Genomic DNA, 16930 nt, shown 5'->3' with positions numbered 1-16930 from the left:
ATGCAGGAATTTAAATTTTCTTCTTTCTGCAAGCTTCTCGGTACTCATCATGCCTCCTTCCAGACTGAGATTTTTGTTGAGGGGCTGCCCTCTCTGTATTGAGTCTATAGTGTAAAAATGTAATACTAATGAGATTTCTCCCGGTTCAATGATTATCTCTTCGTGGCAGTGCCCTGCCATCCTTACCTTTGTGGAGGCCATGGTGCTCACTTAAATCATTGAGGATCGATGCTTGATTTCTTGGACGTTCATCGACAACACAGATTAACACCGTATGGTTCAATGATTATCATCGTGATCATTTCAGTTATAGCATATGTCAAAGTTTTTCGCACGGGAGCTCTTCTTTTGGTGATGGTTATGATCAAAGCTCTTGATTCGTTCCTCCTAATAGGACGACAGGGTCCTAACTTCGTGAGTCCAAACTGCGAGTTTAATCGAACACACAACACGGAGACCTGTGGCCCCCACATGCTGTAGGGACACAAGAGGCTGAGATCTTTGATGGGCTTCAGGTCAGACACTTCACAGATATTCCCATATGGAGCCCTGCCATCCTCAGCCCCCTTGTGGGAGACATGTGGAGACCTCAGTGGAATACGGATTCCACGAATTGATCTGGCGCACTGATTTATGCTAATAAATAAGTATATTACGTGGTGATAATCTTCCCCCAAGCCGACCAAAAATTAAAAGGTTGAAAGAAAATATATTTTATATAGTGTGTTAAACAATTTCTGTTTATTTTAATGCTTTTTGAAGGGTGGTAACTCAAAATTTCTCGGGAAGACAATTTTAATTTTGTGCCCTTCCCCAGGCCTTTTGAACCACCTACAAAAGTCGATCCTGCGTACTCCCCTGATTAAGAGGTGGCGACTAAGCTATCTTTTATTTGAACCTGGTGTTATGATGTTGTTGAGAGAACAGTAGAGCACACTGTCTTTTTTTTTTTTGGAGAAATAATCAAAAGTATCAGGAAACAGTAATTTTCTAAATATTATGCTGAGTGAACTCGGAGAGAAAAGTCATCGCGTGGTCTGTCGGGACTCGAACTCAGGCCCTCTTGCATACCGGACAAGCATGCTACCATCTACACCACTGGAGAAAGGACCCTGCCTACTTTATTTCACGAACTGTCGCGTGAGGCGCTGATGTAACGACAGTATATATAGTAGCCTCTCTCAAATTCCAGAAATGACCCTCAGGTGGGACGGTTTAGAGAGAGGAAGATGGCTTTTTCTCAGCCCAAGATATATCAAGGCAACAGTTATTTTCTCGATATTGTGCGGAGGTGAACTCAGAAAGAAAAGTAATCATGTCTCGGACACAATCCATGGAAGTACACAGCAATGAAGTACTTAAAAAAGCATACGTTAAAAGCAGAAAAACCGATCATTCACAAACTATTCTACATGTTTCAGACATCCATTTATTCTAAACATGGAATATAAATTATAATTGAACGAATTGCTACACAGTTATGCATGCACTAATTTTGCTTCCGGCAATTTAGACACAAGAAAGAAACAACCGAACGAACTCTCAGACGTATTCTGAGAGATTTTCATTCAAATAAAGAACGAAAAAACGTACCAGAAGTAATTAATTAATATGAAAACTGAATTTAAAGGAGAAGGCAATGGATAAAAATGATGAAAGGATACATCAAATAAAAAGGCAACCAATACAAAAAGAAAATACATGTACGTATTCATTAATTTCGTTTTTTTTTTAATTCTCGTAATTGAAACTTAGCGTATAGCATGTGTCTTAGTGTAATTTCAACATTTTTATCTTCTCTTCACTCGAGAGAAAAATTTCCTTATAATATCAAAAAAAAAAGTTTTCATTTTATTTTCTTTTGATAAAATTCATTAAAATGGAAAAAAAAAGTTCCATGATATCAGTATTGGAGTGAGAAAAAAATGTTGATATTTCTACGGTAATTATCTTCGCTATTTTATCTTTTTGTTGTTTTTTGGTGAATGAGGAATTTAAGACATGAAAGTGATATATATATATATATATATATATGAAATGAATAAAGAAAAATTACAAGTTGAGATTTGAAAAAAAAGGAAAATTTCTTTCTTTTGAAATTGAAAACAGATTTTCTTCATAAAAAATAAGAAAGTTTTAGCTTTCGTTTCTTTACATGGTTAATTATACGTTATTTATTATTTTTTATACACGTATTTGACTTTTGGCGATTTTTATTAATTATTTCCCTTTTTATATACGTAATTATATTTTTTTTATTGTAGTAAAGATATTACATACTATATTCAACGTATAAAAAATGAGGAATGGAATCGCAATACGTAATTATTATGTTTTGTTTATATATCTCGTGAGGATAGATAGCGTGTTTAGTCTCTTTGGAACCTTTTTAATTATCTCATGCGTCTCGCTTTCTGTTATCTTCTCGTGATGAATTTTGATATTAATAATTAAGTAAATCTTTTTTTATGATGTGATGAAGAATGATTTTTCAAACTAGTATTATGAAATGAGTGTAGTTTCTGAAAGAAATGTTATTAATATCAATTTATGATATATTTATCTATATCAGTGCCGAAATGCATGAGTTATTCTATATATATATATATATATAGGTTCATGGAAGTAATATTATATGTAGTTTACTTTAATTACGTAATTAATCACTTTTTAACTATGTATCATTAGCGACGTGGGCTGTATGTTTATTTGTTTTAGCGTAATTATTATGATTTACTGTGATTTCATATTAATAGAGATATTATTTACCCTAGTCTGTAGTATATTAATCGATGTCTCTCCCGAGTTATGCATCAGCTCTATAAGATAACATATGTGAATAATGTTTCAAAAGATAAACTTTTTCTTTATAATACTTTTCCATGCTGATTTTTTACAGAACTTAGTTTGTCTGGAAATGAAATTATTCGGTGTATAAAATATTTCTAACAATAGTAGCTGAGGAGTCATTGGTGGCCAGTCCAGTATAGAGTCACATTTTTCATTTTGAAATGGGTTTTCGCAACGTTGAACGTATGCATGGGAGCAATTGTCCGGCTAAAAAAAAAAGTTCTGCCCCGGCCCCCTCCCCCTAAAATTTGACTAAAAATAATGGAATGATTTTCTAGTGCCTTTAAGTATTTTTGAGCGTTCATCTCCTATCTATGATTGATAAATATGCGAGTCCATTTAATGTGGAGGTCGCCATCACAAATCCTCCACCCTGCTGTCATAGGCGGGGATAGACTTGGATGTCTGGAGGGCACGATCATTATTATTGGGGGGGGGGCACGATGATGATGATGTCATTTCATATATACGCATATATATTAGATCTGCCGACTCCATTTTTGACACTGGGGGGCGCCCCACATCCCCCGGATCTCCGCCCATGCCTGATGTCTGCTGAAGTATGACCGTAGCTTTTCTCTCAGATGGATGACAATGTCTTGTACATGCATCGAGACCATCTAAATTACATTTCTTTTCGTCATTCACGTCCATCTCTCTCCATAAACTACGTGGTCTTGAGTATACTCTAACGTCTCGAAACGAATAAGATGTTTGGACGCAGTAGCCCAGGTCGATAAGATATTCGCCTAAAGTACCAAAAGATGTTTGGAGATGTAGCGATTTCGATACCCGGTTCGTTCTTGTCAGAAACTTTTCTCACACGGGTACAGCACAAACGGCGTCGTGACCACTAAAAATTATTGCTACCTCAGGGAGTCCCACATTGGGGGGTTAGTGCACCAACCTATCGGTGAGTATAAAAAAAATGCTGCCGCTAGGAATCGGCAATAAATCGTAGTTCTAGCTCTAATGACCCTAGTGCGACAAAAATGATCAATGCGGATCTTTGAGAGAGCTGCTTAACGTACAATTTCCATATGAAACATAAAGCCATTTTTATTTCAATTTTTCAAGCCGTTACTGGTGATATATGTAAACCAGAGGCGGGAGAAATTGCACAAAAACATCAGGGGTAGATACCATTCTTCAATTCATCATAGTGTGAAATCCTATTATATAGGTCTTTTAGAACGGGGTAAGGCATCTTTATGGCTAAAACGTGTTAAATAATGATTTCGCAACAATTTATAGCCTTTAAAAAATATTCAATGGGCTCGCACCTTATTCTTTCTCATTGCGTCTATGGGTTTAAAGACTTGCGTCACGATTACGAGTTTCGAATTTACACGTATTCAATTGTTTCCATAAACTTTTGGTGCACGCAATTTTAACAAAAATTAACGATTATAAATACAATATTTATTTATTTTTCAAAAATGATCTTTATTGAGAAATGATTTTCTTTTTCTGTGAAAAAATCGCATTGCTCGCTACAAAAATTACACACGAAAAACAAGATTTCATAAACTTTTGGGCATCAAACATTACAGTGTTAGCACTAATTTTCAGATTTTTTTAATAGATTAGAAGCGTTGTTTTCATTATGAACAATAAAAATACTAACGTTTTCTTCAGTCAATATACGTCACAAAAAATCCAAGTGTTTTGATAAAACACATTACAAACAGCAGCGAGTTGTTTCATCCCTATTAAAGTCACTATAAAATATCTATTACGAAAAACTTCACTGAAACACATCTTATATTATTCCGCGTGTATCAAACAAAACTAGACAAGGGCGAATAGTGAGTACAGCTCTTATTACTTTTATTTGTGCTAGTGCTACCTAAATCTCTGAAGAAGACTCGAAATATCCGACTTAGGATTGGAAATAAAATGGCCGCTTCTCGAATTGAAAAGTTGGATTTACAGAATGTCGCGAAGCGAATAAAGTTTTTCGGCAAAAGTTCCAGTCAGTTTGAAAAGCTATTAATTTAGCAGATGCACTCACATCGTAATCCCGCGAACTAAATCAAGTAGACCTTTTACTCCAAAGACATAATCTAACTTTGAAGCGAATGAGTTTTCTGAAGAGCAGTGATACGAGATTACGGAACTTTCTTTCCGCTTCATGAGCACCACAATAAATTCCATTCTGACCGACTTGAGGTTTATACGCTCCATGCCGTAAACAGCAAAAATATCTACCAACTTACGTTCTTCTTACTTCTGTAGTATTTTTCTTAGTACAAAAAGATACTTATATACTACTTTAACACTTAATAGTACTCGGATTTTTGATATTTGACCACTTTTATTAATACATTCTTTGGGTTATGAACCCGAGGGGATTCACAGGAGATATGTTTTTAGGATGGTTTTCTGATATAATTTAGCAAGTTATTATAATGATCAAAGAAGGACTTTTATTCGATTTTCACATTCTCAAAATAGTTTTGAAAAAACGTGTCACGATAATTACCTTTTCGATTTTTAGATTTCACAGTAAATAATGTCATATTAAATCATTAAAAAACTATACGAAAATTTATAAATAACATCATTAAAATTGAAAACGTACTATAAATCATCAAAGTAGACGCACAACGTATAAACAATATCGTCAGTATCGTATTTAATTTTTACATAATGCATTCTGCCACTATAACTACAAATGCAAATACAAGACCACGACAGGCAAAATGCCCAACGAGTTAATGAAAAATGATGTCCATAACAAACAAGGAAGTCATATTTTTAAAATACACAACTCAATTACAAGTATAATTATAAAAACTAAAACTATATATACAATGATAAATTATTATACAACGCCCATAAAATATATTTATGGTTATTTTATTCTAAGTCTGGATAGAATTTCTCGATTTACCCCAACATGTTTATCGTATTTATTTTTAAACGTGTCAATTGTGTTAGAATTTACTACCTTCGGTGGTAAGCTATTCCATCTATTTACAATCCTATTACAGAAAAATTCCCACTTACACCATTACTTTGAGTTGTTGTGAGAAGCCTTCTGTGTCAACCAGAGCACGCGTAGATCTTCTCTGTACCTCCTCAATCAAGTCTATATACCTCTGTAGGTAAGGTCTCCAAACCTATACGCCTATCCTCCTAGCCTTAGAAAAGTGTAAGAATCATTGTAGGAGAACGCGAAGAGATTTTTTTAAGAATGAAATCGTGTATTCGATATGCATTTTTTATTTTTGGCCACCGCTGAATAGTGTTTAGGAAAAACTGAGCTGTTCGTCAACTAGAATACCCAGATCGGTGATTCTAATTGCATCCAGAATAATAACACCACTAAATCATAATTGCAACGTGAGTTGTTCGAACCAAAATGAGCGATCATGCACTTGTCAACGCTAAACTTTATTTCGCATTTCTTGTCCATTGTGTAATTCTGTTTAGGTTGGTGTCTGGAGCAAATCGCTTATCGCTCTGATTCTCGACTACCCCAATTAGCTTCACGTCATCTGCGACTTTGTTAACATTACGATCAATACCCTGATTGAGTTTAGGTATGAGGCCAAGAACACTTCCTTTAGGTACTCCATTTGTGACACCTCTCCCATTAGAGAATTCCGCGTTCATCATAACCCATTCTTACCTATCTCTTAACCATGATTCTATCAAATTTAGCAAGTAACCCCCTATCCCAATCTCATGTAAATTCAAGAGTTTACCATATTGGACCCGATCAAATCATTTCTAGAAATCAAGATAAACAACATTGACATTTTTGTCTTTACCCAAAGACTTGGTCATGTGATCAAAGGAGGCTGTTTACGCATGAGAATAGGGAAGGACGTAGGGAAGCGTCGGATTCTAACAAACCTCTATTTTAGAGCATATTGTGATGCAACTGATCAAGCCATTCGAGAACAAGGGCAGAAATGTCCCAACTGACGAAATTTTCACTCCATTGAAGCTCGCTGAAATGCTTAAATCCAAAAAATCCGCGCTTACTTGGGACGGTGAGACGAAATCTGAGAGAAGTACCAAAACGCAATATAGTGAAACTACAGTTGTATGAAACATCGCTACAGGAAACAATAAAAATTTATCAAGGAAAAAAAGGGTAAAAATGTTTTTTTACTCAGCACGCTTAATCTTACAGTCAATATCCACTATAGCGGCCCAGTATAAAGCTTCCACAGGCACAATTTCACAATTCAACAAAATTTGCCGTAGATGTAGCCGATCAAATGGCCAGAAAACATACAGTAGTTCCCGAGTGGCATGGTGGTAAGATGCTCGTCTACCACCGTGAAGGTTGTTGTCAGGATCCCGGGTTCGAACCCAAGGGAGGATATAGATAAGATATTTTCCCTAACGAACTGGAGGGGACCACCGCTAGACAACGCCTTCACTTCCAACCCACCTCACTAATTTCAGTAAATTGCAATATAGAGATATGGCCACAGTTGGTGTTTGGTGAAGTAGAAAATATACGGTGATGGTATCATCATGGAGTTGATGTGTCCACGTTTTCTATAGCATTGTAGATTTCACTATAATACATTTTTGGAATTTGTATACAATAGTACAGGACAGCAAAACTATTTTTCGCGAACGCGGTTACTCTAAAATCTTATTGAAGAGCTATATTCATCATACGTGTCGCCCTTACACAAGAACAAACACGTATGTGTGGTATTGATCATGTAACCGTTCGTGAGCCATACAAAAAAGAAAACAAAAAAATAAACTATTTCCGATGCCAGGTAACATCAAAATGTGGAAACAAAACTTAATTTTTGCATTGATTGTGTAACTTCAACATGTGCTAAATGTACAAGAATCACGAAAAAAACTTCCAAACTGTTCATCATAAACTGTATTTATAGGTAACAAATCAATCCTTATTTGACAGAATCATATCGTAGACTTTCTCATACTTATTTTCGCAATAAATTTGACACGCTCATTTTACATCTTTGTCATAATGTATAATGGGATTACGGAATTTTTTTTTATATAATGTGTACGAAATCTTATTTTTACTGAAGTACATAATTTTTTTATCTTATTTTGAAGCCCATTTTATATTCATAAACAAAGTTAATTTTTCGTTAATTAAAAGACGTTCAATGGGATTAGGGGAAAACCCAGGAAAATAACATAAATTCCTGTTATCGCTACGGAACACCGTTTCTTCGCAGTTTGGGTCAATTCGACCCAGTCTTCGTTTCTAGGTATACCAAAAGTGCCACGGTTCTAGTGTTAAATGTGTAAACCTGTTTCGAAGCTGAAAGAACAAGTGCCTGAATTTTCATGTTATGTAGATATTGTCTCTGCTCTTTTCGGAATTTTTTTTTTTTCAAGTGGGAGACTGACTCGCATTCGCACTTCGAAGTTGAAAAACCGCAGAAATCAAACTTCAGCCGATCACCACACAGCAATTAGTACTTTCTAGATAACACAAAGTGAACTAATAGAAAGTTTAGCAAAAAATAAAATTAGATTTCTCTATGTAAAACTAACTATACCATAATACTGTAAATATTTTTGGAATTCTATTGGTAAAATGTTGAAATTCATGCTCAGTATATCACCTTCTTTCATTGTATAGATGTTATTCGTAAAATTACATACTTCGATGTATTAAATAATTAGATATTTCTCTGGGGAATATATTTTGAATCACAGAGTGAGAATTTCATACGCTTTCACGTTCTCAAATAAAATGAAATCGCTAAATTGATTAAACTATTAGGAATAACTTGACTTGAAACACACATACGCACAAATTACTTATTCGCTTTGAAATATACCGTATGAAATACATTACTTGACATTAGAATCCGAAGTTTGGTTCATAACTTGTTAAATATTGAATTCGTTCGAATAAATTTTAATGAGTATGACTCTCTTCTTGAGACGCTCTGAAACAAATAAACCATTTCGTTCTTTCGATACACTACTTGCAGGTTAACGAAATTAATTCCTAACGAGTGCACAAATATATCGAAAATCCTATTTACATTAATTTTGTTTGTATTAAATATTTCACATTTTCCAAAGAAAGAAATATATTTGGAATATAAAAAAGATTGTGCATTAAAATAAAGTCGCAATTTAATTCATTACTATCAGAAAATTACAAATACATTAGCTTTTACCGTAAAATTGAAATCAATTGAACTTATCAAAGTAATTGAAGACGAGAAATGTAAACGCAGTAAGTGCCAAATCGCAATTTACAGGAGAGGGAAAAACAAATTTCACTCACCTCAGACCAGTGTTTCCCAAAGTGGGAAATATTGCCCCCTGGTGGGCGGTGGAATGGTGCAGGGGGCGACTGAAACTACGGATTTCACGTAGGACCCTATGGATTCACTTGAGTTGGGGGGGGGGGGTGATGGAGGGAAAATAATTTCTAAAGAAGGGGGGGGGGAAATAAAATGAAAATTTTGGGAAACAATGCCTTAGACCAGCGGTTCTCAGCCTTTTTGATTCGCGGAATCTTTTTTAGTAAAAAAATTCTATGGTGGAGCCCCGTAGGCCCATTTCTTGATTATTCATCAAAGAGTTACTGATTTATTTTTATTACTTAAAAATAGTTATATATATATATAATTACTTTTTTAATTTTAGTTTTTTTATATTTTCCTCGAGCGGCCGCGGAGCCCCTGGAGAGTGCACAAGGAGCACCGGTTGAGAACCGCTGCCTTAGACCCAACGTTTTAAGCATGGAGTAATATGTAATAGTACATCATATATCTTTAGTCTATGGTTTTAAGTGATGTCTACTAACGCGTTTTCCAACTACTTAGAGTGAGTTGGACACACATCATTTCCCAGGTTGCCAAACTTGGCATTTACTTTATGGCATAAAAATAAATTAATTAATGAAAATAAAAATATGTTTTCGTTTTTGGTATGCACTATGTTAACCATTTCCGGTTTAATTAATTTTTACCAGTTAATTAAATTTCAATTACTTCGATTTTTGTAGGAAAAATCTCTAATTTTCTACTAAGAGAGATAAAGAATTAAAGTGTTAAAATTAAGTAATTGAATGAGAAATTAGTTTAGTATTATAATCTGTTCGTCGATCAGATTTATTTCATGCTGACACATAAAATATGCTAATGTAATTATATGCTAGTATAAAAATTTGTTTCAATAATTTAAATTATTAAGAAATGTCTAAAATACTATTCATGGTGTTTCAAAGTTGTTTTTTCTTCTTCTTATCGTGGAGATTGGAAATATCATCAATTCTACAGGATGTTTCAAAAAGAATCACCCGATCTGAAATGCGTATATTTCGAAAAATATTGAACATAGGCACTTAAGACTAATTTTATATTACATGGCTCTAATCATAAAGTTGTTTTACAAACCAAATTAAAGGTGCTCAATATGTCCACCTTCGGATGCACGGCATGTGAATATACGGTAATCAAATTCGTTTCAAACTTTTGCAAGCATGTTTGCATCCACAGTTGCTGTTATGCGTATCTTCAGTTCTTCTAATGTAGCTGGATGGGGCGGCACATAAACGTAGTCTTTTTAAACTCCCACAAGAATAAATCGCACACTGTGAGGTCGGGCGATCTTGATGTTTAACTGAATCGTCAGGTCCCGTTAAGAAAATCCATCGTTTAGAAATGCGATTGTTCAAAAGTTCTCGAACGTCCAAGCTCCATTGTGGTGGTTCCCCGTCCTGCTGAGAAATAAAGTCATCCGTGTCGGTTTCCAACTTTTTAAAAACCAATCTAGACAAACACTGAAGTGACGGCTGAAGGAAGAGTGTTAGCGCTACCTGTCGGCAACTGCGTGGAACTCGAAATGACCCTCTTTCTACCTATACATTATTCCATGAAAACGGATTAAAATCTGAATAGTTATTTTTTTTTGATCGGATAGTTCTTTTTGAAACACCCCGTATTTGCCTTCATTTCTTTAATTGTTTCATTTAATAATTATATTATTCCTCTCGTTTTATAAGAAATTATTTGATTGATAAAACTGGGTAGTTATTAAAATGTTGATGTTTTTTGAATTCAAAGCGTCTCGAAAAATCTACACCCGCAATATAAAATCTTGTTTTTATTACATCCAAAGATAATCCTTGCCGGAAATAGAAATGGTCGAGAAAGAGACTTGTTTTCATAATTTTCATACGAAATCTGGTAATGCATCTTTTGAAAATAAAAATAAAATTGTTAATCAAAATAAAACATCATCTTCTCCACTCAAGCATGTATTTTAAATAGCTACAATTCAATATTCACTATTAAACAATGAAATTTCAAAATTAATTTTAGTGTAAATATCCATACTTGAGTTAAAATTTCAGTTGCGATTTCAAATCACGATTCAGGAATACATAATAGGTTACTCGTACTAAAATTTGATTCCTAATTTTAAAACTCAAGATATAAGAAGTTGCAAAGCTATGAAATTGGATTTGATTATAATGTTTATTATCTTATTTTTTTAAGTTTGTTAAAAATGCGAGTCTAAGACCTGTAAAAAGATATGAATAAATTTATCTTTCACTCTGTTGGCATGATTGTATGCTTCCACTTTGTACAAAAATGTGTTTATCTGAATTTTTTTTAAATGTATAAGGTAAGTGAAGGGAAATATGACCATGGTAAACTTTTGCTGAAGCCTGTATGATAAATTCCGAAACACAGATAATGTTAAAATTTGTTAAGAATAATTTTTGAAGGGGAAAAAATTAAAATTATCAATGGCCAATGATCCTAAAATATGAAAAACTAGTTGTTTGTTTTGTTCAAAAAGGCAATGAATACAGATGCTTGAGGGGTTTGATAACAGCTACAAAAATAGAATGCAATTTTATTACAGTATTGATGTTACAATTTTCAGTATGACCATAATTATTTTGTAAATGTTATATATCGCAATGAATCGACTTTTTGGAAGTTTACCATTATATACGCATACGCCATTTTTACCATTTATACGTATGCATACACAATTTTTACAATCCGTGCACGGTGTTAATATGAATATTTTTTGTTCCCTGTATGCATGCGTATACTTCACAAAAATTGCTAATAAACGGCTCATTCAATTAAATTATTTTTTGAAAAAATTATGACGGTTTCATTTGGCTAACAGATATCAGATTATTTTTTGTATATCTACTCGAAGGACACCCCAGTCTAGTGTTTCCCACAGTAGCGAATTTTGCCTCCTGGGGACAACGGGAAGGTCCAGAGGGAGGCAAAAGCTTTGGATTTAGTATAGGATCTTAAGTGTCATCTTGAGTTGGGGGGGGGGGGAAAGGCGATAAGAAGAAAAAAATTTCATTTTGAATTTTTTGAAGAACAGGGGCGATGTAACACAGAGTTTGTGTGTCGATGTAACACAGAGTTTGTGTGTCGATGTAACACACACTTCTAATTGCACTTTTAATTGGGTTGCTTTATTTTTCAAATATATGACATCCATATTTGTTATGGGCATCTTTTTCTCAGCCACCTTGTTGGGCATTTTGCCTGTTGTGGTGTTATACTGTGGTGGAAACTATCCCCAGTCATATGACCCCATATCTTGGGGTCATAGAATGAATGTTCCTAATTCATGTACTTTTTGTGTATCTGTTTTACATTTTGTTTAAGTTGTCATGTTGTTGTTATTGTTGTTGAATGAAAAAAACAAATAATAACAATGTGTGATTTTCCAAATGACACTTTGGATATAATATCGTGAACGGATGCGAACTTGCGCATCATCAAGCCAAAAAAAAAATTAGCCCATATGTCGAAACAAATAATCAAACGGAATTTCAAATTTCTTTCGGAATTAAAGAAAAAACAGAAAACCGGACATATCCCATGAGATTTTAGATCTTAGACTTCAAATTTTTACAACTTATTATTAAACATTTTATTAAACCATCAAATATCTTTGAAATTCGGATATTTTTTAACTTAGCATCACAGATTCTTCGGCGATACGAAATAAAAACCCTCTAATATTATTTTCTGATAGAAAGGGCCAGGAAAAAAAATTCGATGATAGACAATTCAGCGCATAATCTGTAGACATCTATTGTTTTTCCTCAATCCATCACGAGACGACCATAAAAACTAAAAATACTTAATTTTAATGAAAAAACTCCACTTTCCTTGAATGACAAAGCATTCTTTTGAATGTTTTTTGGACAAGATCCCCTTTCAATTTTTTTCCATATAATATCCTGCATGAAAATCGACGCATATGCATAGGCACGGGCTAAATACTGATCCCTGAATTTAAAAGAATCAAATTTCTTTTCACTTTTCTTTTAATGTCCGACGGAGAGCGGGGGGGGGGGGGAAAACCCCATAAAAAACATTATTTTATTTTTTTTGAGACGGCTGGGATCGTTAAAAGTGAGAGAACGGGATTAAAGTCTATCATCGAGACAGAGCGGTCGTTAAGTTTTAGTGATATTTAGAATCACCAGAGGTCAGGCTCAAGGTTAATGGATATGTGCGTTGTGTGTGTATTTCTGATCCTCACCAGCAGACTTTTAGTGGATACTGCAGACTGCAATAAATAATTTACACTAGATAATCGCATGAATGCTCATGGAATTCTCACCACTTTGGCATCTTTCAACATAAGAATGATGGCACGGTATATTTCAGGTTGAAAATCCACTTAATACTATTCTGTGAGAAGTTTGCCTATTAAAACTTCTGCCTATTTCTCTAGTTTTCCCATAGCCTTAGATTTTGTATTCGAAAAGAATAAGATATCCAGACGTTATAGTATAGTCCGCGTGGTTCAGTGGGGTTACATCGGGACTCGGTATTGATAAATAAAGTCCTGTTTACAAATACGGTGACCATACATCCCGTTTGTTTTTACGGGAGGGATGACAAATTGGTGTTGCACCGATATTGTGTACCATTCAATACCGATTATGATTTTCAACTTATAAATCAAGGAGTAACATTCAAATTCTGAATACTTTTTTCGTAAGTATGCGAAGTATCGGAAAGTTCAGATTTCAATACGTTAATTAAAGCATATTTTATTGATAGCATAAGAATGATAAGCAAAACTCGGAAAAAATTTCGTAACGGATGACCATAAATTTTGTTTCCGTAAATCAAGCTTTGAACATAGTCAAGGAATTTTGCAGTGATGCTCATTCGAGAACAATGGAATAATGTAGCAGTTAAGAACAATTGCACAGTCGACGTTCGATATAACGACCTTAATCCCGTCGAAAACAGACGTGATATTAGGGGTCGTTACATCGGAAGTAAAAACATATATGAGAGTCGTTCTATAGGAAAGCATTCGGGACTTTTGCTACCGTTTGTTGTAGTGTGGAATGGTAGCTATAACGTGGGTCTCTCTCTCTCTCTCTTCTCTCTCTGTCGCTACAACGAGCGTCAACTCTGTATGTATATTGTAATTATAAATTATTAAATATTGGGAAACACTTTCACAAAACACTATTGATACAATTTTTATAGTTGATAAGTATTATCTTATGTATGTGAATGTTGATGATTAAATTGTAATTTAACAGAAGTCATTTTACGGATCCATGACAAATTAATTGCATATATAATTCGAACTTTTTTCCAATTACTTTGGCCTTCGAATTAACCAAGTTCGAATGTGTATATTGCGTAATTAGATAGCAAATACTAATATACTGTTAACAAATGAAAATGTTTCTTCTGTTCAGTGTAGGGTGCTTCAACTACTTCACTCATAATTAGAAACATTTCCGGAAGATGCCAGCAGTACACATAAAAATCATTACACAGAAATAGACTTCATGTTAGGTTCACAACACGTACATACAAAGCTTATTGCATGGCCCCAGGTCTTCTACGACCACCTGTTAGAATCTCTTCATTCAGACAGAGCGTTAGATCATGACCTGGTTAAGAGGAAGAGGGTTCTTCAACGCATGCCCCGGAAACCTTTTTTTTCAGTGGCTCGCTAACGAAAAGGCTTACATGGTTACAGAATATACAGAAATGATGAAAAAACTTCAATGTAGTTTAGAATTAGTGAGAGAAGCAATTTTTAAGATTTACCTTTGTAAACATTTCAGAATAAATGAGAAAAATAATTTCAGAACTAACGAGAAATTATTTTATAATTACTGGAGAAGAAAGTAATTGTCAGTTTACGAAAGTTCATTTTTAATACAAAATATTTCCAAAATTAATGAAGATTGCTATTAATGGAAAAGTAATTTCAGAATTAATGAATATATATATTCACAATTGATGGAGAATAATTTAAAAATTTTCATGAACTTGAAGAAGCGATGAAATTCTCATATTGAATGAAAAAAATCATGTGTTCAGAAGTAATTGGAATTCATAATTAATCAAAAATCAATCACATAATAAATAAATTTCTCATATACTATATTTCCCTCCTGTTTGATTCAATTCTGTGGGCCTCATCGGACCCTCCCATAAAGACTCCACTGTGTGAATCTCGATGCTACAGCGTGATTTGTTGGTTCTCAGGCTTCATTTTTTTTTCTTTTTGGCCCACAATTTCTGAAAGGTTGAAGACCTTCAAGTGTCTGATTCAGTGCATGAATATTTACCACAATATTCAGTAAAGGTAATATCAATAGCCTAGTTGTTGCAATTGAAAATAGTGAAACTATATCGCTTCCTTGTATTTATTATTCCAGACGAATAGAAATAATTAGTATGTAAAATAGTTATTCTATAGAGAAAGAACCTAATTTTTACCTAACTTTGTTTATGCTTCAAAATGGAATAAGTGCTCGTTATTCTCGATAGCCCTAACATGCGCGAGAATTCGGTATCCAAACCCGTAATAAACGAACTTCAATTTATATTCTGCAGCATGGAACAGCAGCTCTCGCATATGTAAATCTGGATACATTAGCAATGCAAATCTGCTTAATAGAGACACCTAATTAGATTTAATTAGTTTTCAGCTGAATTTTCAGTTTGTTTCCTATACTTGTTTTCATTTATTCAATGACGATAATTCGATAGGCATAAGAAAAATTTTGGATTGAAACATATGTGAAGTGTTACGTTAACTTGAAACTACTTCGATTTGAATTTTTATGCAAATATATATATTTTTTAAATTCTCGAGATGTTTCTTTGAAAACAAGAAATGAACTAACTGACTGGAATTGAATTATATTCAAAATTAATTATTTGATACCCATTTATACGAATTTTGTTTTTATTTATTGATATCGAAATCACTTCATAAATTTTAGTTTTTTCTATTTCTCAATTATTTGACTCATGCAACACATTAATGATATTTCATACCAATCAAGATAATTATTAATATATACGTGCATTTTTATCATAAATATTTTCTCCCTCTTATGTTGAAGTCATGTATATATCGAATTACAAGGTATATTCCCATCAATCGAAATTTAAAAGCTGATAATGACTTCATTTTTGAAATGGAATTATTTACTTGATATTTGAAAATGATCTTCAAAATCTTATAATGAAAAGCAGAACAAATATTGTTACCATATATGACAAACGGAGGAAAATCGGTAAAGAACAGCGTAAAATACGGAAAAACCCGCATTTAACGCTGTTCTTTCCCAAATTCCCTTCATTTTTCGAATTCGAATATCTCTGTGAATATTTTGTTGGCGTCAGGAGTGACAGTGCAACGACTTTCTAATTGAGAGTTAGAGCACATGGGGGCGGGGGGGGGGGGAACGTATGAATATTTAGATTTCTTTTTATTTTGTTACAAACTGTAATTTCACTCTCGAAACTGGTGCAGGGTAATTTTCGAACTCTTGTTGAGCATTTTTAAATTGGAATCTTACATATACGGTTATAACTAACATATACGGTTATATACTTATAATATCGGTTGGTTTAAGTGACACTGATTTTGAAACTACTTTCGATCATACGGTTGCCTGTTTTTCTATAAACTCCTCTGAAATGGTACTTAGGGAAAGAGTTGATGCGCTCTCTCTCCCTCTCTCTGTCTGTCTGCCTGTCGTGCGCAGTGGAGACAATATATTTTTATTTTGTCTTTTTAAAGCCGGTTCCACAGCAGCCGCTAC

This window comes from Pholcus phalangioides, unplaced genomic scaffold, assembly GCF_987345545.1.
Source record: "Pholcus phalangioides strain wild (caught in Gottingen) unplaced genomic scaffold, Ppha-v1.0 ptg000013l_1, whole genome shotgun sequence".
In the NCBI taxonomy this organism is placed as follows: Eukaryota; Metazoa; Arthropoda; class Arachnida; order Araneae; family Pholcidae; genus Pholcus; species Pholcus phalangioides.
Note: the sequence above shows the minus strand (reverse complement) of the source record.